At 40.8% G+C, this 25120-nt stretch overlaps 1 protein-coding gene and 1 long non-coding RNA gene across 2 annotated transcripts in view; one reads left to right on the forward strand and one right to left on the reverse strand.

Moving 5' to 3' along the window:
* Positions 1 to 25120, reverse strand: part of UTRN (utrophin) — a 499864-nt gene that overhangs the window by 426155 nt on the left and 48589 nt on the right. The window lies entirely within an intron of this gene.
* Positions 15849 to 17699, forward strand: LOC132530819 (uncharacterized). Its single transcript, XR_009543901.1, has 3 exons — positions 15849 to 16401; positions 16893 to 17156; positions 17590 to 17699. It is a non-coding gene; the product is annotated as an uncharacterized LOC132530819 (long non-coding RNA).

A 25120-nucleotide genomic window follows, 5' to 3' on the forward strand; every position in this document is an offset into this window, starting at 1 on the left:
CAACCCCAATGTCCAGGTCCTCAATCTTTCCCTTGATGTACTACAATAAGCTTCTATACTATCCACCCTCCTATTTGCATCCTAAAGACCTTTGAAAGATTAACGTCTTATGATCACAAAGTTCTGCATGCACAAAATCTCCAAACATCCCCCAATGCCTTCAAAATCATGTATAGCTATCTATATGATACAGTATGAAGTGACCTACTTAGAATGGCATTCAGCACGCTTTCCTATAGTCATCCCCTACTCTGTGCCCTCTGCCTGGAATTCTCTTCCAGCCCCAATACCTCCATCAGTTTCCATATCAAATGGTACCCTCTCTTTCAAGAAGTCTTTAGATAGATGTACTCCCCCGATCCAACTCTAAATACCCACTCCACCCCCAACTTTTAAATTCAATCATACTTTGTTCCTTACTTATAACAAAATATTTGGGGGATTTTTAAAGTTAATAATATTATATCAGTATGTCTCCATGCCCATGTTGATCTCCCCTCCTAATGAGATTCTTAATTCCCTGAAGGAAGAAACTGTCTTACTCCTTGGCCTCTTTCACATAGTTCCTTACACACCATAAGTATACAATAAATATTTCCTAAATTACCAAAGGAATAACCCAACATACCCTTAGGGAAAAGAGAAAAATCCTGATCCTTACGAAGAAATTAAGAGTTAGCCATGTAAGAAAACTTCTTTAACAGGGGTAACTCAACTCCAACAAAATTATAATGTTTGGGGCGGGGGGGGGGGGTGGTGTTTTGTTTTGTTTTGTTTGCTTGCTTTAAGCAGGGGGAAATTGTTACGGGAACTGTTGAGTAAGTAGTTTCTGTCTCTCCCCACCTGCAGTTATTCCTACCACACAAAATCAAATTCCTACCAGCTGACTTAGGGCCTAGAAGCTGTCCTGAAAGAGGAGATTTAAGACCCAGCTGGAAAGCAAGCAAGTAACAACAGGAGGAACAAGATGCACCCAAGTCCACTCACCTCTCAACCATTTTACATCACACCAGTCCTGGGAAAACCAGGCTCTCAGTGCATTGCTTTCTAAACGAATCTATCCTTAGAATATAAGTTATAGCTACTAGAACTTGTGGCAATTCACCATACCAATGGACATGTGTACATAAATATATAACTAGGAGCTGGGGCACTTCCATCTCCAATGGGGCAAGTAAAGATGGGCAGACTAGAAGTCAATCTTTTCCTAACTTCTGACTCAAAAGCCTAGAAAACACATAGAAAAGAACATAAGCACAAAATATAGTTCTGGAAGATACTGGGTTTCATATCATAATATTTTGTCTCTCTATTTGTCTCTCTGTTTTTAAATTTAAGTAGTAAATTATTATGTGCTACTCTTAAATCATTATGTGTTATTCTTAAATTCCTCTGAAAACATGAAATTCAAAGTGCTAAGTACTAAGAAACTTAATTCAAAAGCATATTTCAAATAGCAAACCAATACGATATCAAACTTAAAAATCAAGCTATTAACAAGTAGACATACCTATAACTAACTCTTCACCACATTTCTATTCTGGACAAAGGTCCTCAAATACACCTTTATTTGAAAGTGTTACTCACAGTGCAAACTCAGCCTCATAGGTCATCATTTATCCTGAGGATCCAATGATCATTTCACCCAATTGAACTCAACACTCACATCATATAAAGAATGACATTTAATGTTTTTTTCCTTTTTGCTCTGCCTTGCTTCAAAAACTATCCAGGTGTTAATGCAAACCTCTTCTCCATATCTTGGCAAAGTTTACTTTGAACAGGCAGTTTCTCATGACCTTCAAGTCTGTGTTCAACAATGAAATCATTTGGCCCTATATCCTATTCAGCAATTAATCACAAACAACAAAGGAAGAACTTTCACATGAAAAATATAAAACCTATGTGGGCCAGCATTCACTGTGGGTCACTCTGGGTCATGTTCACAGCTAACGTCATTGAGGCTCTTGGAATGACCTCCGCTTTTTAGAACCTACATTTAACATTGTGCTGGCGAGGAAACATCACAGCTCTGTGACTTTTAGATAAGTGCTCCTGGAGGTTTGTACTCAGAAGAGGGTATACTGACAGACAGCAGCTGGGTGATGGGGAGATGGGAGGGTGTCGGGAGGGGCAGGGATACAGGTGCCTCTGTATGTGCTGATCACCTCCCTTCCTTGGGTGGGCTCTTTCAGTGAGTGCCTCAGGGGGAAATTTCTACCCTGTCTAGGGTGACCACACCAGGACCTCAGCATTTTGACTCCACCCATTTAAAGAAATGTAGCTGTTACATTCTAGCCAAATTTTACTTTTTAAAAATCAGCTCCAATGAGTTGATTTTTTTAAGTAGCAAGGCAAATAGTTTACTCATTTTCTTTGTTTCCATTACTATTATTATAACTATTATTAATGTGGCCTTTGTTTTTATTCTTTAAATTTTAGTAAGGCAGTGGCAGCATAATGAAAAAAATCACTGGAATCAACGTGTGTCTCTAATTTAAAAGGCACTTCTTTCCTCATCAGCCATCCCTTTTAGGATCCAGAAATAAACCCATCTTGTCCCCCCCCTCAATTCCTGGATACTTTTAACTCAAACACAGCCTTCTAGACTAAGCCCAAAATTGAAATATTTTACAATATTATAAGTAGTTTATTTTGGAGGTGATCCCAGGAAACACGGGTGGGGAGTGAAACATTGAGACAGAAAAGAAAAGGTAGCCAACAAAAGGGTCATTTTCAGTTAATTTATCACTGAATCTTAATTCAACAGGGAACTTGGGAGAACCAGTGTAAAATGCTCATCTTGAAGGTATCTTACCTGAGATGCAAGAGAGCTGGGGATTTACACTATAGCAGTCACTGGCAGTGGGTTGCCGGGGGCTGGTACTTCCTGCCAAGCCTGGGTGTGAGCTTTTCCAGCCAAGCAAAAGAATGCAGGAGCCTGAATTGACAGTCTCCATGCACCGAAGAGCTCAAAGCAGGGGTTACGGTTAGGGCACCAACAGCCTTTGCTACAGCTAGGATCGGGATTATTTCCAAAAGGATAAACCAGAAGCAACCACGTTAGATGACACATATAACAAAATACAGGGTTGAGTGCTTTTCCACAAAAATATCCTTCAAAAAAAGAGGATGCCACCTTACATTTAAATCCTGAAAGGTTTAATATTATGGGGCACTGTCAATTACTGTGTCTTAATCTGAAACAGCAAAGGAGTGTTTGCGGAAAACCCAGTAATCTGAAGGGACCTCAACCATGTTCAACTTGGATGCTATTAAAGGTCAAGCAAAGAGATTTAATACAGACTTGGTTATTGAGGGTATGACTTTTCAACTTCAAGTGGTAGATGGCACAGCAGCTCAAAAAAAAAAGTGTGTGGGAGGTGGATAAGCCAGAATCCTCAGATATGACAATACAAATAAAGAAACATAGGAAATGCTTGTCTTGACTAGTAATTATGGGGAGTGAAACTAAAACAACATGTGGTACTCACAATTGGATACTGGCTGGAGCTCAGAGATATTGACATATTTATATACAACTGATGGCATTAAACTTAACACAATCCTTCTGGAGAACATTTAGTCATACATTAAAGAAACCCTAAAACTAAACCCCTTGTCCCAGAAATTCTATTTCTAGGAACATATCAGAAATAAGTAACTGAAATGAAGAATGGTAGCAAACATCAATAATAGTAATAACAAATATTTATATAGCACACATTAGAGCAGTGCCTGGCTGCTCTAAATGTTTTATATCAGGGTTCCCGACTGAGAGCGAGTCTGACTTCTAGGAGACACTTGGCGATGTCTGGAGACATTTTTGTATATCAAAACTGGTGGGCAGCGAGGGATGCTGTTAAACGCCTACAATGTATAGGACAGCGCCCCCAGCAAAGATTTATCTAGCCCAAAATGGCAACAGTGTCATGGTTGAGAAGCCCTGCTTTACATCCATTCACTTAAATAATCCTTGACAAACCTACGGTATTTTTATTATCTCCATTTTACAGATCAATAAAGATAATTTTTCCATGCACTGTTATACATAATTTTGAAAAACTAGGAATAAACTAAATACCAAAAAACAAGGAGTTAATAAATTATATAAAGCTACCCAATGGAAGCATGAAAATTACTTATTTGAGATATAATAAAACTAAAATACCAGAACAAAGAATTGTAAGTTTTATATAATTACGATTATTTTAAGATATGAATATAAAGACTAAACGGGAAAATAAGACATGAAAGTTACTATTCTGTTAAGATGACAGAAATTGTAATGGATATTTTTTCCTTTCTAACATTCATATTACTGTGATTTTTAAAAGAAAAAACACTCAACAATGGAGATAAGAAATTTGGAATTTTCCTTAAAGAATGAAAGTTCTTATGAAATAAGGAATATCTTATTTTAACAACACAAGAGTTAACAAGCTAAGAAGACAGTTAATATCAAGACATTTAGGAAGAAGGATTTCCATGGAATAAAACCAAATGTTAGTGTTTTAAATTCTGAAGTCATAGTATTCCTGTTCAGGGTAAGAAAGAATTAGCTAGATTTTATATCTACTTCTCTATCATTTACTTATTTCATGGTTCACTATCACCTAAAGATAATGGGCAAAAAGAATCAAATTTCAATTCAGTTAAGTTTGATTCACAATAGCATCTCTATTACATAAGGTAATTTAAACTGTTATTTTAAATGTATTAATAATAGTAATAATATCAGTATTAGTAACATTATTATTGTTGCTATTATTAGCAACATGTATTGAATGCTTCCTACGTGGCTACTGTGTAATCTAATCCCCACAACATCCATATGAGGTAAATGCTTTTATGGACCCCATTTTTCAGCAAAGCTCACAGACACTTAAAATTAAGGAATTTGGGGCTTCCCTGGTGGCTCAGTGGTTAAGAATCAGACTGCCAATGCAGGGGACATGGGTTCAAGTCCTGGTCCGGGATGATCCCACATGCTGTGGGGCAACTAAGCCCGTGCGCCACAACTACAGAGCCTGCGCTCTAGAGCCAGCGGGCCACAACTACTGAGCCTGCACTCTAGAACCCGTGAGCCACAACTACTGAGCCCGCGTGCCACAACTAATGAAGCCTGCGCACCTAGAGCCCGTGCTCCACAACAAGAGAAGCCACCACAATGAGAAGCCCGTGCACCGCAACAAAGAGTAGCTCCCGCTCGCCACAACTAGAGAAAGCCCGTGCATAGCAACGAAGACCCAATGCAGTCAAAAATAAATAATTTTTTAAAAAAATAAATACATAATTAAATTAAGGAATTTGCCAAGGGTGTACAGTAAATGGAGGCACCTGCGTTGAAATTCAGGCAGTCTGACTCCAAAGCCCAACTGCCCCAATCAAAATACAAGTGTGCTGGGGACAAGGTGGGGTGAGGGGAAGACAGCCTCTGTCCTTGCTCCTCTCCCTACAGCAATGAACTGACAGCATCTGATATGTAGGATGTAAAACCTGCCTTTTGAAATATGTTTCCTAATTTTTCTGAGTAGACCTAACAATGAATTAACCAACAGGATCTCGTATTTTAAATAATTTTAAATTACTAAAATTAATTTTTATTATTTCAGATTTAAATATTGTAAATAATTATTTTAATAATCAATCAATACTGACAAATAAATACTTGCCAAAAACAGCTGAGTGAATTCAAAGGAGAAAAAAAATAAGGCTGTCAGAGTTTCCACACGAAGTCCTACAATCTATGATTCTAACATGAGGGGATTTCGTCCGATCCTCATATCCTATTGGATATTCTGTTCTCATAGATCTGAGGATTAAAAAAATAAGTCTGGGCTTCCCTGGTGGCGCAGTGGTTGAGAGTCTGCCTGCCGATGCAGGGGACACGGGTTCATGCTCTGGTCCGGGAGGATCCCACATGCCACGGAGCGGCTGGGCCCGTAAGCCATGGCTGCTGAGCCTGTGCATCCGGAGCCTGTGCTCCGCAACGGGAGAGGCCACGGCAGTGAGAGGCCCGCGTACCGCAAAAAAAATTAAAATAAAAAAAAATTTAAAAATAAGTCTATCTCCTGTCAATAGGAAAATGGATACCTAAGACTAAGGAATAGGGGACTGTCTGTTTAAACAATTTAAGCATCTGTTTCTAGAATGCTGAAGATGATCGAACAGGAAGGTTAAATATAAAACACTATTTGTAGATATCATATTATCGGGCTTACATGTCTCTAGTCTAGTCTCACCTCCCCAGAGTATATATTACGAAATGAAGTCACTAAGAACAAAATGCTGTGATCTTCTGAGATCCCTGAAGCAAAGATTAACTTAACAAATAACAGGGATCAGGACACGAATAACATATCGTCATGCAGAAAGGAGGGGAATTTGGCATGAACCAAAGTACAAGCTCCTACCCAGGCTGAGCCACTATCAGCTCAAAGCAGGCTACAGGCTGGTGTGAGGGGGAAAGAGGAACAACTGGTCTCCACATTCCACACCTACAAAAACCTCCAAACTCCACACCTGTGAGCTGTCTCAGTCATGGGCTACAAGGTCAGAAAGGAAGATGGCAGGTAAGGAAACTGGAAAACCTCCTTTGTGCATGGAGCTTAGATTTCTTCCCACCATATATATGTATGTGTCCGACAAACTGTGAGTAAATCTTATCAAAAATACAGCCCTCTTTATATGTGGAGATTTCAATGTATAAAGAATCCTGGTGTGTCTTTCTTAGCTGTATGTTTTTAAACACCAGCAATAACTGAAATGAAGGAAGATACCAACAAGAACAATAGCAAATATTTATACAGCACTTACAAAAGCAGTAATAGGCTGATCGAAATGCTTTCTATCAGGGGTTTTCGACCAAGAGCAATTGTGCCCCTGAGGAGACATTTGACAATGTCAGGAGATATTTTTAGGGGATTTTAGACATTAGTAGGACTGACAGACACATTCACCACCATTATCCCTTCTGATTATTTGGACATCAATCTGATTGGTGGGGTCCCGTGCCATACCAGTTGTTAAGTATTTTTAATAGTATACCTCTGCCTGAATATACTATAAATAGTTAAAACAAATATCATACCTAACACCACCTGAGAGGTCAACAAATATTTTCAATAATATGGAGTACTTCAGATATATTAACCGAATGTCAGCCTTTGAAAATAATTTTCCCCTTTTCCAGGTCCCAGAAGGCCAATGACACCTGAAAAATCTTTTCCTTAATCTAGTTATCACAGGAATTGGCACACTTGCTTTGTGAATATACTTGCAACTGTGACTGCGTGTAAGAATTCAAATGCAAAGCCCTAACTTAAAGAAAAACTTGGTACAAGTTATAAATATTATTTCATCTGTAAATCTACAAACTTTTAACAATAACGCTTAAGGAGGTCTTTGGTTAATGTTATTAATAATAACTTAATGAATAATAATGTTATCAGTGTTGGTTCATTAATTGTGACATAGTAAATGTCACATAGTAATGTAAGACATCAACAACAGGGGGAAGGGGATGCAATAAATGTCACATAGTAACGTAAGACATCAACAACAGAGGGAAGGGGACGCAGTGAGGGGTATATGGGAACTCCCTGTACCATTTTTGCATTTAATTTCTATAAATGTATAACTATCCTAAAATAAAAGTTCCTTCACACAAGGTAAAAATACACATAATAAAATTACAGTATATTTTTCTGTACAAGAAAATAAGAAAAGCTAATTCTGGTTCATCCATATTACATTTTCAGTCTCACACACTGTTGACTTACAAAACAATAAAGAAAAATGGTCAAGAATCATCCAGGTGACTTTTGACTGTGCTGCTGGATTCCACATGCACGCCTGCTTTCCATACTTTTCTGACTGGAATTCTATCTCATTCACAGAACAAAAAAAAAGACAACTGAGCAACTAAAATGTGCCAGGAGCTGGGGTAGGTCTGAGGATTCAACAACAAGAATGGGCCCTGTCTCCAAGCTCACAGACTAGAGCTCGGTTTCTCAAACAGGCAAAATGACCACTTGGGGAGATTGTTAAAATGCAGCAATAGACCACACTTTCAAAAACACTGATCTATAACACCTATCATAAATGCTGGGACAGATGAACACTTCTAGGGACCACTGCCTTTGATCCTGGCAGGGAAGCTATGGGAGGAGCAGAGGAGAGGGCACCCAACCCCCACCTGGAAGGCAGGGAAGAATTCCTAGAAAAGGTTTACTTGACCAACCATTGGAGTGAGTTGGTTTTAATCCAATAGTAGAATGAACTTGAGGACACATCCTGCTTAGAGTGGGGAAGCCTCAGTACCAAGAACATTGACAGCTTCCGAAAGTAACTGAACACTGGGTACCAAGTACCAACCCCAGCAGCTGGAAACCAGCAGCACAGATGAGTCTAACTCGGGCCACTCCAAGACAGAGAAGGGGGCTTTGTTCATTGGAATTCAGTTACTGACGAAATATGCAAACAGGATTCTAGGCCTGATTGTATGCTGCAGGAAGCCATCCGGCCTCTGCTCACTCGCATAGTCATCTCCCTGGAAGAGCTTTTTCATGTGCTAATGGGTTTCTCAATTTTTGCCTACTTCAGTAGCAAAATATCATGTCATATTGATTCAGGTTGTTTGGCTTTGAGATTTCTTTGCTCTTTATGTTTTTGTCTCCTCTACATTCAGCCTGCCAAGAGGTGCATCTCATGATTAAGGAAACAGTCACTAAAATGAGGGCCTAAGGCACTTCACTGATGTCCCCACACTGCACACATGTGCAAACGTCCCTTGTCATCTATGTGCAGCCTGCAGACCACACAGTGGTCCTGAGCTGCTGGTGACCAGAATCATTTAGTTTAAAACCTGATTGAAAACACCCCAGCAACTACAACAGGACCCAGAAAATAGCAGGTATTCTCTGAATCATTTATTTTGGGCTCTTTTTTTTTCTTACTTCTCATTCTTAACCATGTGTGGCTGGGTTGAGGTTGACAGAAAACTGACCACTACTCCATGTAAGAAACAAAGATGAGAAATTTTAGAAAATTACAGGGAAATCAATGCCTACTTTCTTCCTAATGCAAACCCAATAGGATAAGAATGGTTCGTCGTAAAACACCAGGCAAATATTACCTACTGGGTGACTTCCAAATTATGGGAAGTAAATGTCAATCCTTTATTACAGTAATCAAGAGGGAGATTTACCTTCAGCACCATTCATTTTTATTTAGATTTTGTTACTTAGAGAAATTCTGCAGCATAAGGCCTAGCAACAAATTCAGTAAATACACAGAATGCAAATCTCAAGCACTTTTTAAAAATGGTGCTCTGTTCATTTAGCCACAGACAAATTCTCATCATAAAACATAGGATTCTTCTTGTAACAGCAAAAGAAGTGGGTAGGAAGGAGGTGGATGGATAAGGATCTAGTGAGAAAATGAGAACTGCTTCCTCAACCCATTTGCAAAATATCCGTAATTTCCCAGCTTAAAAATCCATCACTATGAAATCCACCATGATTTTTTAAATGCATAGGAGCAAAGATAGAATGTAATCATTATTTTAAAGAATTCACATGGTCAGAGATAAAACATAGTAAGAATTTCATTTCATGATTTCTTTTCTCCTCCAAACGTCCCATAAATCACGGCCCCGCAAAAACTCACAAACTATACTTTTCCTTTGCCTGCTGTAACACTAGTTATTCAGAGTTGGACAATAAATATTTGTTAACAACTAACTAAACAGTTCTCAGAGTACTGTCAGATACCAGACTGCACGGGTGGGTCGGAATTATGTAGGGAGAAAATGCATCTGCTGGGAAAAACTGTCAAATTTCTTCTGTCAAACACAGTCCAGGCACTTCTAACACCATAAAGGGAGTTCTTGCCTAAGAGTTGAAGCAGAAGGTAAACGCACAGAATCCAGGAGTCGAACAAGAAAACAGGCCAGGTCAAAAGCCTGGAGATTCATTCTGGCAGCAGGTTCCTAGCTAGGGGCGGGCTGGCTGGGACAGAAGAAAAGGGTCAGTGTTGGTATGACAGGAGGAGCTGTTTCTCAGAAGGCCAAGTACATGGCTATCAGATGAGGCATTCCCATTGACGATATGCAAGTGACCTAGAAGAATCTGTGCAAGATGCCTATCTTACAACTGCTGTGTAGCCCAGCCTCTAACAGTATCTGGATCAATGGCGTTAAACTGAAATCTACCGTGTTTCCAGACCATTATGACGGTTTTCCTCTATTTGGAGAAATAGTCCTCTCTGCAGACTAAATAAAGCTTTTTACATAAGGCACCAAAAGGCAAACAGGTCACACAGTACAGAATCATATGGGAGGCTGTGTGCCCTTTCCCTTTGCTTGCTTTGCTTGCTTGCAAACAATAAAAACCTTTCTGAACAAATGAAAGTGAACTTTGAAACCAGCAAAACATTTCAGGCACCCTGCCACAAAGATATTCTCCAAACAACTGCAGCCTGTATAGCTCTAAATTTCTTGCCACTTACAGGATGTGTGGTTAAATGAGCCCAGCAGAGAATTACAGCTTTGATGCTTTGATGTCAAAAATCACTAACAGATCTCGATCAAAGGGTGAGAAAAAACTGGCAAATTTTCGCTATGATGGTGCACGTGGGGCCTCATTCAAGCCAATGTTTTATCTTCATTTAATATCTACACTGTATTTTTTTTTCTGTTATTAACTTAAAAACTCTTCTAACAGAAACAGCCAGCATTTATTGTAATCCTTCCTGCAATCTGCCAAGCACTGCGCAAGGGATTTTACACCTTTAAAGACTTAGAACAGCCCCATTATCTCCATTTTACAAGAGAGGAAACTGAGACTCAGGACGCAGAAGAGCTGGGACTCCACCGTGTAAGTCTAAGTCCAGAGCCTTTCTGCTAACGCTAACATGTTCCACAAATTACACAGAAAATGGGTTACTCTAAAAATAATACTGGGGGGGGGAGGAGCTTTCCTGGTGGCGCGGTGGTTGAGAGTTTGCCTGCCGATGCAGGGGACATGGGTTCGTGCCCCGGTCCGGGAAGATCCCACATGCCACGGAGCGGCTGGGCCCGTGAGCCATGGCCGCTGAGCCTGCGTGTCCGGAGCTTGTGCTCCGGGAGAGGCCACAACAGTGAGAGTCCTGCGTACCACAAAAAATAATAAAAAAAATAATAATAATACTGGGGGACTTCCCTGGTGGCGCACTGGTTAAGAATCCGCCTGCCAATGCAGGCAACACAGGTTCGAGCCCTGGTCCGGGCAGATTCCACGGGAGCAACTAAGCCCGTGTGCCACATCTACTGAGCCCGCGCTCTGGACCCCGTAAGCCACAACCAGTGAGCCCACGCGCCTAGAGCCCGTGCTCCTCAACAAGAGAAGCCACCGCAATGAGAAGCCCGTGCAACGCAACGAAGAGTAGCCCCCGCTCGCGGCAACTAGAGAAGCCCGTGTGCAGAAACGAAGACCCAACGCAGCCATAAATAAATAAATATTTTAAAAACCAATACTGGGAATCACCATCCCTACGAACATAAGTTATCGGGACATGAAAATGTAATAAAACAGTGAGGGCACCTAAGTAATTACCTGTCTTGAGGGCACCTAAATAATTACCAGCCTCAGCACAGTTTGGGATGATGACAGCTTCCACAGCCAAAAGAGAAAGTGAACATATAGAGTCCAAATCCAAAGACTCAACCTTCTGTCCCAGAGATCCAGAAATCAGGCCTGTCTTTTAAGTTGGAAGTTAACCATCTTAAAACTCAAAATTCAAGTAAGTCATTCAAAATCTGCCATTTTGCATGAATTCCCTTCAGAATCAGTAGGGGTTTACAAGTCAGAGATCCAAACAACAGGGGGGAAAAGAAAAAAGGGCAATGTATGAAAAGGCAATCTATTGAAGAATTTGTCCAAAAGCCAAAAAACATATGCAGAGAAGTTCAATTTCACACACACACATACAAAAATGCAAGTTCAGACAATTATTTACTACTTTTCATCTCTCTGCCCTTTGTGGATAGCAGTTTAACAGTAAAAACATATTGGCCCCAGAAGTTACCCAAATTAACTAAAATATATGTACACAGGTCATTATTTTTAATATTTTTTAAATGGGATGCACTATGACAGGATGGTTTCATCTTTCGTTTAAAAAGAAAAACTGTGCATGTGGGAATTTAGATGTAAAGCTGTATATTTATATATTCATAGAAGAAAGTGTGGCAGGACAAACAAAACTAGTAACAATGATCATAGAGGGGGAGAGGAACTGACAATTTGCCACTTTGTATAATTTTAATTTTGCATTAACATTTTTAAGAAGGAGGCTGATTATTTAAATATATTACTCAAAATTCAGCATCAAAATGTAATGCAATAAAATGCTTCATTAACTTGAGAACAACCCCACAGAGAGGGCCCCACTAATTCCCACCTAGCTCACAATCCAAGCTTCAATACTTTGCGGTTTAGACTGAAAGTTTTTGACCTGGGTTCCTTTAGCCCTGGCCTAAAATTTCACTTTGTCACAATGGTAGGACTGGGCTATGACTCATCTTCCTCTGCCAAACAATTAAAGTTCTAGTTCAGCGGGAAAAAACGACTTGAGCTGCCAGTTCACTGAACTGTTCAAATCAAGGTCAAAATATTGGGGCAGGGGCTAAGGGAGTCACTGAGTCCAGATCCTATCTCATTCTCACACCAGTCCTTTCGGTGGCCCTCCAACCAAACCCTGAATTTGCAAATGATCAGAATAGAAAGCACCTGGTGCCCTCTAACTAGGGTCAAAGAACCCAAGTGAAACATGAAACCAGGATCCGTGTCACAATCATACCTTTCAAGTAATGCCAAGGAAAAACACAAGTAAAAAGATGACAGAGTGCACAGTTTCAGTTTAAATATATTTTAAGTACCACACAAACATAATATTTAATTACCCATTCCTACACTGCAGGTAGCAGGCAAAGCTCTTTATCAACTGACTATATTTTTATAATTTTTACAGAACTTATTATTCCTTTTATTTACCTGGAACTCTTACTATTGCTTGCAAGGTGCTTTAAAATATGTTACATCATTAATCCTGACCACAATCCCCTCAGGGGTACGGCTGGTTGGGAGACCAGTCTCAGAAGTTCAGTGTCTTACACAGTCGATAGTAGGGGGAACTGGGACCCAGGTCCCCCCCACCCAAACACTTCTTCAGTACCATGTTAATCACACTTCTCATTTCCCTCGCCCAAAATTCTTGTTTCAAACAAGTCACTCTGTCTACCCTTCGCCCAACTGAACAATTTTTTTTTTTCTCTCAAGCCTCGGCAAATTACATTCCACCTGGTCTGCCTAAGCACCAACTCATTTTCTTTATAAACATTAAGATCAGCTAAAAATTCACAAGCCCTGAGAAATTCTCCCAGACAAACCTCCCTGCACTCTGATACTCTAAATGACGTGTTCCTTTATTCTCATACAGTCAACAGGCGGGTGAGGCAGCCACTAATATCTGGCAAAGATAATCACACCCCTTCCTTTCAAACTAACTTTGGCACCAAGAACCTTTGGAGCAACCTCTCTGTAGTGTCCCCAACTGACCCCACCTCCACATTCACACACAGAGACACCTCAGTCCCTGATGAAATTCTTATTCCGACGTTCTCCACCTGCCTTGCTTCATGAAGACGCCAGCAACCAGGAGCCCTGTCTCTTCAGAGACGTCTGCTCAGCGTGCCCTGAGCCAGCCTCCTCCCCTGTGATCCCTTCCAAGAGCTTCTTCCTGATGACAGCTCATCTTCAGACGGGCCACCGTCTCATATAACGCACGCCCCTCCGGCAGCGCAAACCGGAAACGAGCAGGTCCAGCCCTCATCCAGCCTCGTGCTGCTCAGAGGAACCTGTTCGTCCAACCATTCCGCAAGCGGAGACGGAGACTCCGCTGCTAACAGGCATAGGGGTTCGGTGCGGACGTACAGCACTGCCAAAGCTTCCTTCTCGCCCCTCTTCTGGAGCTTTCGGTCACTCTCCCCTGTGCACCTCCATCTTGAATCCATGTCACAATCACTTGGATAGTTTCTTTAACAGCTACAAAGTCAAGGCCTCGGTTTATTTACGTCAGGCTTCTGAGTGTGGGGCCCCAGCACACTGGTGATGCTAACGTGGAACCAAGGTTGAGAATATTTGAACCTGTTTATCTAAAAAGGAAACGGCTGCCACAGAGTCCTGTCAGCCCGACAAGAAAGCAGGAAAGATGGCAAGAAAAGCAAGGCCTCCCAGATGTGGCTTCCTGAGCAGGGCAGTTTCTAGACCTAAATCATCTGTGCATTAGTAGATGCCTACAACTCCAAATAATTTTTTATTTCAAACTTGCAAGCCTTTTTTTTTTTTAAACTTTGTTCTCCTTCAATTCGATTATTTGTAACATTTGGTCATTTGTACACAGATATCAAGATTAAGTAAAGGAAAAGTAAATATTTTAAAATATAAAGATTCTATATCAAAGATAGATAGATACAGATACTCAGATTTCAGCTTACTCAGTTTTCCCTTGTTATATCTCAATGGATAGCTGAGAGGCAAATGTGCTAAATTAGAGTTCCACATTTTAGAAGACAGCAAAGAGCAAAAGGATGGTCAATTTCAAAAAATAACACTGAAAGGCTAATTTTGAACAAATATGTACTTTAATTTATTCCATTTTATTACTTGTTGTAGTATTCCCCTTAGGTTCTGCAACAGTCATTTGAAACATCAACCCCTGTATGGTCAAGAGTTTAATGCAAAACACTTATGGTTTCACTCTTTCCAGCTTACTTGAGGTGTATAAATAAAGGATTCACCCCAAAGTTTAATCTATTATGGAGACTGCTTTGAAGACCAAAAAAGGCCACTGTTGTAATGGAATATGCCATCCATAAATGTGTACTCTTTTTTATATCTTTATAACAAGATCACTAAAGAGAGCTACCCTGCAGATACAAGAAAATAGTAAATTAATAACAGCCAATAAGAAGAGCGTCTAGGCCCTTGTAGAATCTGAAATCATGTAATACTGATTTTTGATTTTTATTAAAATAGAATGCCCTGAAATATTTATTTTTTGAAAAAATGCTTTCTATTTTCTTAAAGACTTTGGACTGATCACAGGGCAGGAAAGAATGCTATCTGAATGAACCAGAATTCATATTTAAAGCTGCAGTCTACTCATTTAAAAGTTTGCTTAATATTTAAAGGTTTGTTTGTTTGTTTTTCTTCTAATTATCTTCTGATTTCAACCACTATAGTTACCTGAGACCCTCTGTAGCAGGACAGTAACACGCAGACTAGCAGACGAAGAAGACTATTCATGCCGGGGAAAGAAAGAGGATTGAGAGTCAAGAGATACCTTTGAAAGGCCACAGGCTGCAATGCTACTCCTGCACGTGGGGTTTTAATTCAGTTCCTGATAGGTATTTTAATTCTCTGTTGAGACCACACTGATCTTTAAATAAGAGAGAAAAGTAACAGCCAAAAAAGAGAATTATAGCACACTGATTTCCTATTACACTTGGCCAAGAAACCAGATTTGCTAAGAAAATATGGGCTGCTCCAAGCATTCTAGTTGAAATGTGCTCCAGAGAGAGGATGCCTACCAGCATTTACCACATCATTCATATGCAGTTAGGAAGGAAAACATTAAGAGGGAAAGAGTAATTCCAAAGGAAAGAAAACCATTTTTAAAAAATTCTAACCAGCCTAAAAGTTGTCCCATAGTAACAATATTCAAGCATGATACGTAAGGTGAAATATTACACATCACTTGAGTTTTTTTTTTTCTTCAGAAAACGTACGTGACCAGTACACAAATATACAGATTAAACAAGATATGGACATCTGAACCCATTAGAAAAACTAGGTCACCCTGGAAGTAAACTCCAGTGACAGTGACCAATCCAACGTGAAGTTCTGTGTCTGCACTTCTTCTGAACAAGACTGCCTTAAAGCAAAACTCCTCCATTTACAGCCCCCTCAAAAGTACAAATGTCTGATCCTCCGCTTAATCAGCTCCGAACTATTTTTAAAAGTAAAATACATTTTTAGTCAGCACAGTAAGTCAAGCATAGTAAGCTATCATCATACAACAGCATAAAGGAAACTCTCTCTACAGGACAGTAAACAGTCAATACATAATAAACTAGTTTGAAAATACATGAAGTACATTTGTCTCAACAAAGGTATGGCCCCTTGAGTGCTTTTTCCTAAGAAGCCAAGAACTGGAAAACAATCGCATGCTGAAGCGAAGGATGAAACCCACAGCGCTGGTCTCGACTATTCAGAGTCTACAACAGATGTGGCGTCAGGAAGGACAGGCCGGGCTGTTCCCATCACCGGCTGGCCGTTACTTAACACACTGGGTTCAGTAAGTGACTGAGAGAGCCCTGTCTTTGCTGATATCCTCTTTTCATAACCTCACGGGCGGGAGGGCTGGGAGTCATGCAAGTTGACAAACTTACCTGGAAAATGTTTGCTGGCCTGGCGAGCTACTTGCCATGGCAAATCAAATCTGCACTTTTTCCAACGAAATGCGGTGGCCGCCGGGCCACTCATCACCTACATTTGCTTAAGTGAGGAGGAAAAAGATGCAGAGGAAGTGGATTTTAACAAAAGCAGCCTGCGAACTGCACACTGGGATGTCCTGTTTTGGGGTGGCTTTTATTTTTCCCATGAGAGGATCTGACTAAACCTAACTGAATCTCCTCTAAATACCAGACAGGAAGTCACACTTCGCAGTTAGTGAAAATTCCTTACATCATTTTTTGTTGTTGTTTTTTTAATTGTCACAGCTAAGAGCCTTTGAATGTTTCTGATCTACTACAAAGAGATTATAACTTTGCTTCCTGTTTTTGACAGTGTCAGCTGGTAAAGGGCACCTCCACCCACCTCCTTACCCCACTATGAATATAAACAGAGGCGTTTGCCCTGAGTATACAACTGGGCTGAAGAGTTTCGTTACATATTAACTACACTTCAAAGAATAAATCAGACTTGTTATTTCACTTTAATATGCATATATACCTTGGGAAAAGTGAAACTCAAAAGGATTTCTTCTTCATTCCTTAGAGATTGCTATTATGGAAAAAATAAACTCAACCACATAGAATACTAAGATGAGAGGTAACAGTTTTGATTCATATTTTCCAGCCTATTCTATCTTGTGTATTTGCCTTGCTCTTTTGCTATATCATTTATGCAGATGTCATCCACACAGCTACATAGCACAGGGAGATCGGCTCGGTGCTTTGTGACCACCTAGAGGGGCGGGATAGGGAGGGTGGAAGGGAGATGCAAGAGGGTGGGGATATGGGGATATATGTATATGCATAGCTGATTCACTTTGTTATACAGCAGAAACTAACACACCAGTTTAAAGCAATTATACTCCAATAAAGACATTAAAAAAGAAAAATAACTTTTTCCCTTATTTTTCAATATAAGGCCTGAGGCCTTACAAGATGTATTAATAATGATCATTCATCTTCTAAGAAATTTTCCATGTCCCAAGGCTGCACTGTATAATCCATTGTTTTCGTTATTTCTTGGCATACAGCTGACTATGAAACTGACCGCTGAACCTTCCTATGTCAAAGAGAACTTTCCACTGTGGGAAATTTCTAAAACATTCATATTAAGCTAAGTGGAAATGTCATCATAGTTCAGGAGCAAATATGGTCTGTATCACCCAGTACAATTTCTAAACTAGATTCTACACAGGAAAGGCAAACCACGGAACAAAAACAAGTACCAAGCCTACAATGGAGTTTCTGAAAACACTGGACTTGAAGAAAATCAGAAGCAACAATCAGTTTATCAAAGTTATCTGAAAGTTCTTCCAAAAAGATCTAAAAGAAGCGCACTTTTAAAAACTACTCTGTAACGTCTATCCACTGACCCCTTCTTCTGCTAGATTACACGGTGGCCTCATTTCTAGTTCTTGTGAAATCAATAGACCATTTAAGTTGCAAGTATCTGTCTAGGGTATGCACTTTCTTATTCAATCTGGTGTTGACAGTAGTAATCAAATTTTGTACATACCACTAGCTCTATTATAGCTCAACAGCAACTGGCTGCCAGCCTAGGTTTACTCTCATCCAAAAGGAAAGAAAGGAGTGGACTGCAGAATTACAGAACAAATCAGCTGAAACTACAGGAGGTGGTGTGGAAGTGAGCAAGTGAAGCAGAGGCATTCAAGACTAATCCTCCTTCCACTGGGGAGACATACACCGGGCACATCAGCACGGCCAAGCCCAGGTCAGCCAACCTTGACCATTAAAGGCAGACATTTTCTTCAGTCCCTCTATTATCTGCAAACCCTCTGGGCTTTGAACATCTTATTACAACTGTCCGTCCTAACTACTGAACCTACACCTAAACCTGCAGAGCAGCAGACAAAAGCCAGAGATAAACCACACCCTCCAACACCAGAGAAACCAAATGTGAGGGAATACAAGTTACAACACTTCCCATGAACTGTCCAGACACAACTGGCTTCATGTTGTAACTCTTCTGTATGCACATAAGCTAGGATCAAGCCTTTTTCTCGGATCAAAATGTTCTCAATTCATCTTCTGTAAAAACAAGGTCGGCCTTAAAAAAAATTGGGAAGGGGGTAGAGACCTGACTTTGAAAGTCTACTCAACTTGCATTTTTAGAGTTCAAAATCTCTAAGAAAACCATATTCCTGCTAACAGATATTCTCTACTTAAAGGGAGCATGGATGATACCATTTCTTGGTTTGACAAGCAACTTTCTCCCTCATTTTTTAAAACTTGAAATAATTTTAGATTTACCCAAGAAGTTGTAAAAGTAGTACACAGAGTTTTCATATTCCCTTCACCCAGCTTCCCCAAATGTTATCATCTTACATAACCAGAAACCAAAAAATTAGCACTGATGCAGTACAATGAACTACTCTAGAGATCTTATTCAAATTTCTCCAATTGTTCCCTTTTTCTGGTTCATGATTCAGTCTCAGATCCTGCACACAAGCAACACTTCAAAAATGCATCCTTTCATTCACTATCTAATGCATGTTTCTGATCCCCCCCAAAAGACCTGTTTTCTTTCATGTTGATGAGGTAGTTTCATCATCAACCATTGAGTCTTCCAGGCGATAAATGTTTATTTCCTCCACAATGCTCTTCATACCTAATCTGTGAGTCTTATCTTGTAAGCACAGGTCAAATAGAGTTTCACAGTCCCTTGTCCAAAACCCTTAGACCAGATGTGTTGCCAAATCAGAACTTTTCCCATTTGAGAAAAGTTACACTGCACATAGGCTATACATTACATTAAAACAAAAACAGCGAGATCCAGGGCAATTTCCCCTAGTCAAACACACTAATACTTCTGCAGTAAATATGTGTATTTTATGAGGTAAGTGGGATAGGTAAAGATTTTAAAAGCATCCCAACACTTCAGGTCCAATTTTGCCACCAAATGAGCTCGGGTCAAGCTCGGGTTTTACTATCAAATGAATTACAAAGAAAATACCTTTCAGTTTTTACAGCTCTTTTTAGCTATTACAACTGCAAATGAGGGAGTGTAGACCTGTACCTATGAAATCCGTGGCCTCATGCATCTCCCACCCACCTTCACACCACATCCTCTTTCACCTCCAATGTTGCCTCTGCCTCCAGGCTCTCTTTACTCCAATTCACCCTCCCACAGAGCCTCCAGATAGATCTTTCTAAAGTACTTGCAACTCTCTAGCTTCAAAATCCTTAAAGATTTCCCATGCAAGGAAGGAGGTTGGAGTCTAATCTTCTTCATGAAGTTCACAAGGCTTCCACCAACTGAGCCAACTCCTCTGACTGTAACAGTGCTACACCCAAGAAGAATAAAAAATGAAAAAGGCATAGTCTCTGTCCTCAAGAAGCTGCCATTTAATTCAATCTCTTGAATATTTTCACCTAAGTAAAAATATAGAATATAGCTTCTCCAATCATCCAAGAACGTATTGGGATTTTTTTTTAACTCATTCTTTTCTAGCTAAGAAATTCTACCTTAGTTCTTGATCACATTAAAGATTACTAACAAAATCCAACATGTTGGCATGAAAAAGATTTTTCACATGATTCTAACAACACATGTCTAAAAATACTTGCTATGCTACTGTTGCAATTACAAAGAGCAAAAGCCAGGAAAACTTTTCTAAAAACAAGCAAACCCAAAAAAGTAACATCAAAGATGTTATTTAATGGGCTGAATGATTTCTCATGAGATTGTTTTTCCAAAGCACAAAGATATAAATAAAGTCTGAAACCATGCCTTTGTTTCCATATTAGTATACTAATGGAATCGAATGACATTATAACCAAGAAAATTATGTTAGAGAGAGCTACACAAAAATCCCCACCATCAAAGAGTTTAGAATTTATCCCAACCACACAAAGGCTGATCTCCAATGCAGACATTAAGGAACATGCCAGTGAAAGAGGAAAGAAATCATATTTTCAGTATTTTAGTTTTGTTTTCTAAGGTGCAAAGACACTTACTTGGAATGATGAATTAAAAGAAAAGTTCCTAGACATTGTATTTCAAGATAAAATTATAACCTTTCTTACAATTATCTCAGGAAAAGTGCACAAAAGCAGTGAGAGTAAGAGTTAAAGAACACCACCACCAAATCCCATAATGAGGGGGGTAGAGAGAGGTAGTAGGTATACCCGTGCTCTTCCTACACCAAGAGAGGGGAGGAGGGTTCCCTCCCAGGGTGGCTCTCCTCTCACAACAGAGTGTGTGAGTGTGTGTGTGTGTGTGTGTGTGTGTGCGCGCGTGCACACATGGCAGGTTTCTCACTGGCAGTGTTGCTTCCAAACAGAAGTGACAACTGCCTGGAACCGACAGAGATGAGGTATCCGGTGGCGGACAGCAATCGTGGTAGAACAGGCCAACACTGCACGGATGCCGAGTGATGCCACTGCTCTGTAAAGCCAGGATCCAATCTGCCGGGGGCCTGGAACCCTGCAGTGCCGACTGCTTAAGACAGGGGTCCCTGGGACAGCCACTCAGGTAGCAAACACCTCACTCTAGCAGAAGGAAGGAAGGTTATCACCATGGTTCTTCAGGGAGCAGGAATAGTTGTTTAAGGAGACATCAAAAGAGATGAATAAAATTCAGATGCTTTACAAAGAAAGAGAATTTTTAAAACATTACGAAAAAGGAAAGAGAAAGGGAGTAATTTTCCTGAATTTTCTAAATGTTCTGTTTTTATCAATCAGGTGAAAAATAAGTGTTGTCATTTCTCATTTACCTTTGTATTGTCATCCTTTAGCATGGAGCCTGGAACATTGTAAGGACTTAATGAGCATTTACTGAAAGAAGAGACACGAGCTGATGTGGAAGACATCAGAGTGAAAGTAAGAGTGGACCAGGACAGTGAGAGGAACCCTGGGCGTCTCTCACACCCAAAGAGCTTACACAAGTCCACCTGATGCAGAAAGGAGGTGCCACGGTCTACGTTACAAGCAAAATCAAAACTAGCAGCTCTGGGGACTTCCCTGGTGGCGCAGTGGTTAAGAATGCAGGGGACACGGGTTCAAGCCCTGGTCTGGGAAGGTCCCACATGCCGCGGAGCAACTAAGCCTACGTGCCACAACTACTGAGCCTGCGCTCTAGAGCCCAAGAGCCACAACTACTGAGCCCACATGCCACAACTACTGAAGCCCATGCACCTAGAGCCTGTGCTCCGCAACAAAGAGCAGCCACTGCAATGAGAAGCCCAAGCACCGCAATGAAGAGTAGCCCGTGCTCGCCGCAACTAGAGAAAGCCCACGCGCAGCAACAAAAACCCAGCGCAGCCAAAAATAAATAAATTAATTAGATTAAAAAATAGGAATTCTGGGGTAGACCGCAGCATTGCAGAAAAGGACTAGAGAGCTGTGACCAAGCGAGAAGGGTGCTTGTGGGAATGTAAAAGAAGGATTAATTTGGAAATGGAAGTGCTGTAGAAGTAGAGGCAATCTCATTGGCAAACTGCAGGGCTGTGGAGCAAAGATCAGCCAGTGAGTTTTCTTGAAGTACATCTGCTGCCATTGTGAGAGAAACTTCTCTGGTTCCTAGAAGGTTCCAGAACACTCAAGCTTCATGGGAAGGTGTGAAGAAAAGAAACATGGGGACTATTCTTTGCTGTTAGCAGTAAAAACATCTAGTGGGAGCACTGACCTAAGAGTCCCATAGGGCACAACAGCCTATGAATCCAGATGTGCCATCCATAACACTTCGTTCCTGGGTCCCCGGCAGTGACAATCTCAATTCAATGTTTCCTGTGGAGCTCTTAAGCCCTTATGCAAATTTGAAGATGTTGGCCACTCATTAGATACGGGTATTAACTTGCATGAGTCATCTGTATATTCAGCCTGCAGCTGAAACTACACAAAGATGGTCCTGCCTACTAACGGGCACACCCACCCCACTCCCATGTGTCATATCTCTGGCCATGGGAGTGAGACATAATCATCTACTTGTGACAGCTGAGGGCTGGGAATGGGGAGAAAATGAAGGATCCAGGCAATAATGAGGCAGAACCAATGCCAAGGAGATGACCTCGAGTAGTTCAGTTCCAGGATTTCTAGGATGAAACAGTTTCCAAGCAATAACCAGGTGAGGAACAGAGAATGCAAGTAAGGGTTATCGGTCAAGAATTTATGAGCCATGCAACTTAGGAACAAGATTCCTGGGCTTTGCGTCTGTGGGAGCCAGTCAGCTAACTGATCTGTTTACTGAGCACCTACTCTGTTCCATGCAGTGCAGACGAGAACCAGTTCCCAGGCCAGCAGAGTGTGGCAACACCAGTGCTGCAGAGGGTGTGTGTGGTGCTCAATGTCACTGCCTCGGGGATCAGCCCCTGAGATAGGCCGGGGCCTGCAAAAGGGGAAAGGAGGGGGCAGCGGCTACCAAACAAGGGGGGACCGAACACCGCAAAGGCAAGAAATGCACAAACAGCCTGTTATTAACATATTCTAAGAAGTGACAGAGAACAGGGAGGAAGATGGGAGGGTGGACTTGGAAACAGTACCAGAAGGTACAAAAGTGGAAACCATGGTAATCCAGAAAGAAGAGGAGAAGAAAGTCAGGCCCTTATTCCAGGGCCGTCCCCGATGGTAAGCAAGCTATTCCACAGTTCGCAGGTCGGGACCATTTATGTACCATTTCACACAAAGCTCCGCTTTCCATAAAATCTTTCTCCTCCAGAGAACGTCCATGAGTAAATCTGTCTATCTATAAAAGATTTATAAACAGAGCCAATAGAACAAACTTGGTTTTAAATTAGGAATACTGCACTAAAAATGACTTCCCAGAGGTTGCCAAGTTCCAGCAGAGGGCTGGAACTACCAGTGTTTCTATTGGAACCTCAGTCTGTAATTTGGTCAGTAAAAACTGACCAATTTTAGGGACCTCTGAACTTTAAAGTTCCTTCACATTTATTTTCATGGATGCCTGCAAAAGTCTTAAAAGTTAAGCTGTGTCAACACCTCAAGTCCTGTTTGAAACACGAGGTAACTAAGGACTCATGACACCGAGTAAAACACCATATTCATGCCGTGGGTGTTCTGAACCTCTGAACCAACTCCCTGCCCCAAAGTCTTTCCTCCCATCCCCTTGTGGGCCTTCTAGAAGCAGCTTGCTGGCTGTCAACAGCACTGCCTGAACCAACGTGAAGCCCAGAGGTTTCAAAGTTATTTTTCTGAGAGAAAACAATACTATATAATACTTCCTCTCTTCCTCAAAGTCATAGCCAAAAACCATATGAAAGCAAGAGGAAGTACATGTTCCTCAACAGCAATCAGCTTCCAGGTATCAAGTAGCCATAGCAGCTGCACCCCACCCCAGTCCCAACCTCTGGCACAAACACAAGCGTCAGGATCTTGAGGCCACTCAGATATGTCTTTCCACAACAGAATGACAAAAGGCCCTGACACTTCCACTCCCGAGGGCACTAAAACCATAGCCCCGAAGGAACAAGGTGGTTACTTTTCATATGAGTTACTAAACTGAGCCCCTCTATGCCGGAAAGAGGGGGCAGGAAAAGGAAATGAAAGCAAGTGACTCTAGGTTCTGGATTTCATATGCAAGACTAGCCAGCAACAGGTGCAGCGTTCCGGTGAAATTAAGACTCCCCAAATGCCTCTCGCCTCCGCAGCACAAAGGGCGCAAGCACAGCAAGCCAACATTAGCAGTGCTGTAAGAAGTGGAAGCCATCATCATTTCCTAGCCAGCAGCAATTCTGAAAAAAAAAAGAAATTTACCAGACAGTACACAAAATATTTCTCTGCTGACACGAGACTTCTTTCACACTGTCCTTTCCTTAAAACACTTTACTCGAAAATAATTTAAATGTTGGTCATAATAAAATATTTTTTAGGCTAGTGACTAGCATAGTGCCTCGTATGGAGTAGGTGGGCAATAAACATTTATTGGATGAATGAATGAAACAAGCAGGTAAATTAAAAGTTGCCTTCACAAATAAAGATAACCAAAATCTTACCCTCAAAAGAGTATGTAAGTGTATTTTTCCCCGTTTCTCCAAGAAGGGAACAAAAGGCTGGAATCAGAAGCCAAGAGCAAGAGATATCGCAAATAGAAACATATCAGGATTGTGAAAACGACTATACTACCCAAAGCAATCTACAGTTTCAATGCAATCCCTATCAAATTACCAGTGGCATTTTTTTACAGAACTAGAACAAAAAATCTTAAAATTTGTATGGAGACACAAAGGATCCCGAATAGCCAAAGCAGTCTTGAGGGAAAAAAACGGAGCTGGAGGAATCAGACTCCCTGACTTCAGATAATACTACAAAGCTACAGTAATCAAGACAATATGGTATTGGCACAAAAACAGAAATATAGATCAATGGAAGAGGATAGAAAGCCCAGAGATAAACCCACCCACCTATGGTCAACTAATCTATGACAAAGGAGGCAAGGATATACAATGGAGAAAAGACAGTCTCTTCAATAAGTGGTGCTGGGAAAACTGGACAGCTACAGGAAAAGGAATGAAATTAAAACACTCCCTAACACCATACACAAAAATAAACTCAAAATGGATTAAACGCCTAAATATAAGGCCAGAC

This window comes from Lagenorhynchus albirostris, chromosome 12 (assembly GCF_949774975.1).
Source record: "Lagenorhynchus albirostris chromosome 12, mLagAlb1.1, whole genome shotgun sequence".
Taxonomy (NCBI): Eukaryota; Metazoa; Chordata; class Mammalia; order Artiodactyla; family Delphinidae; genus Lagenorhynchus; species Lagenorhynchus albirostris.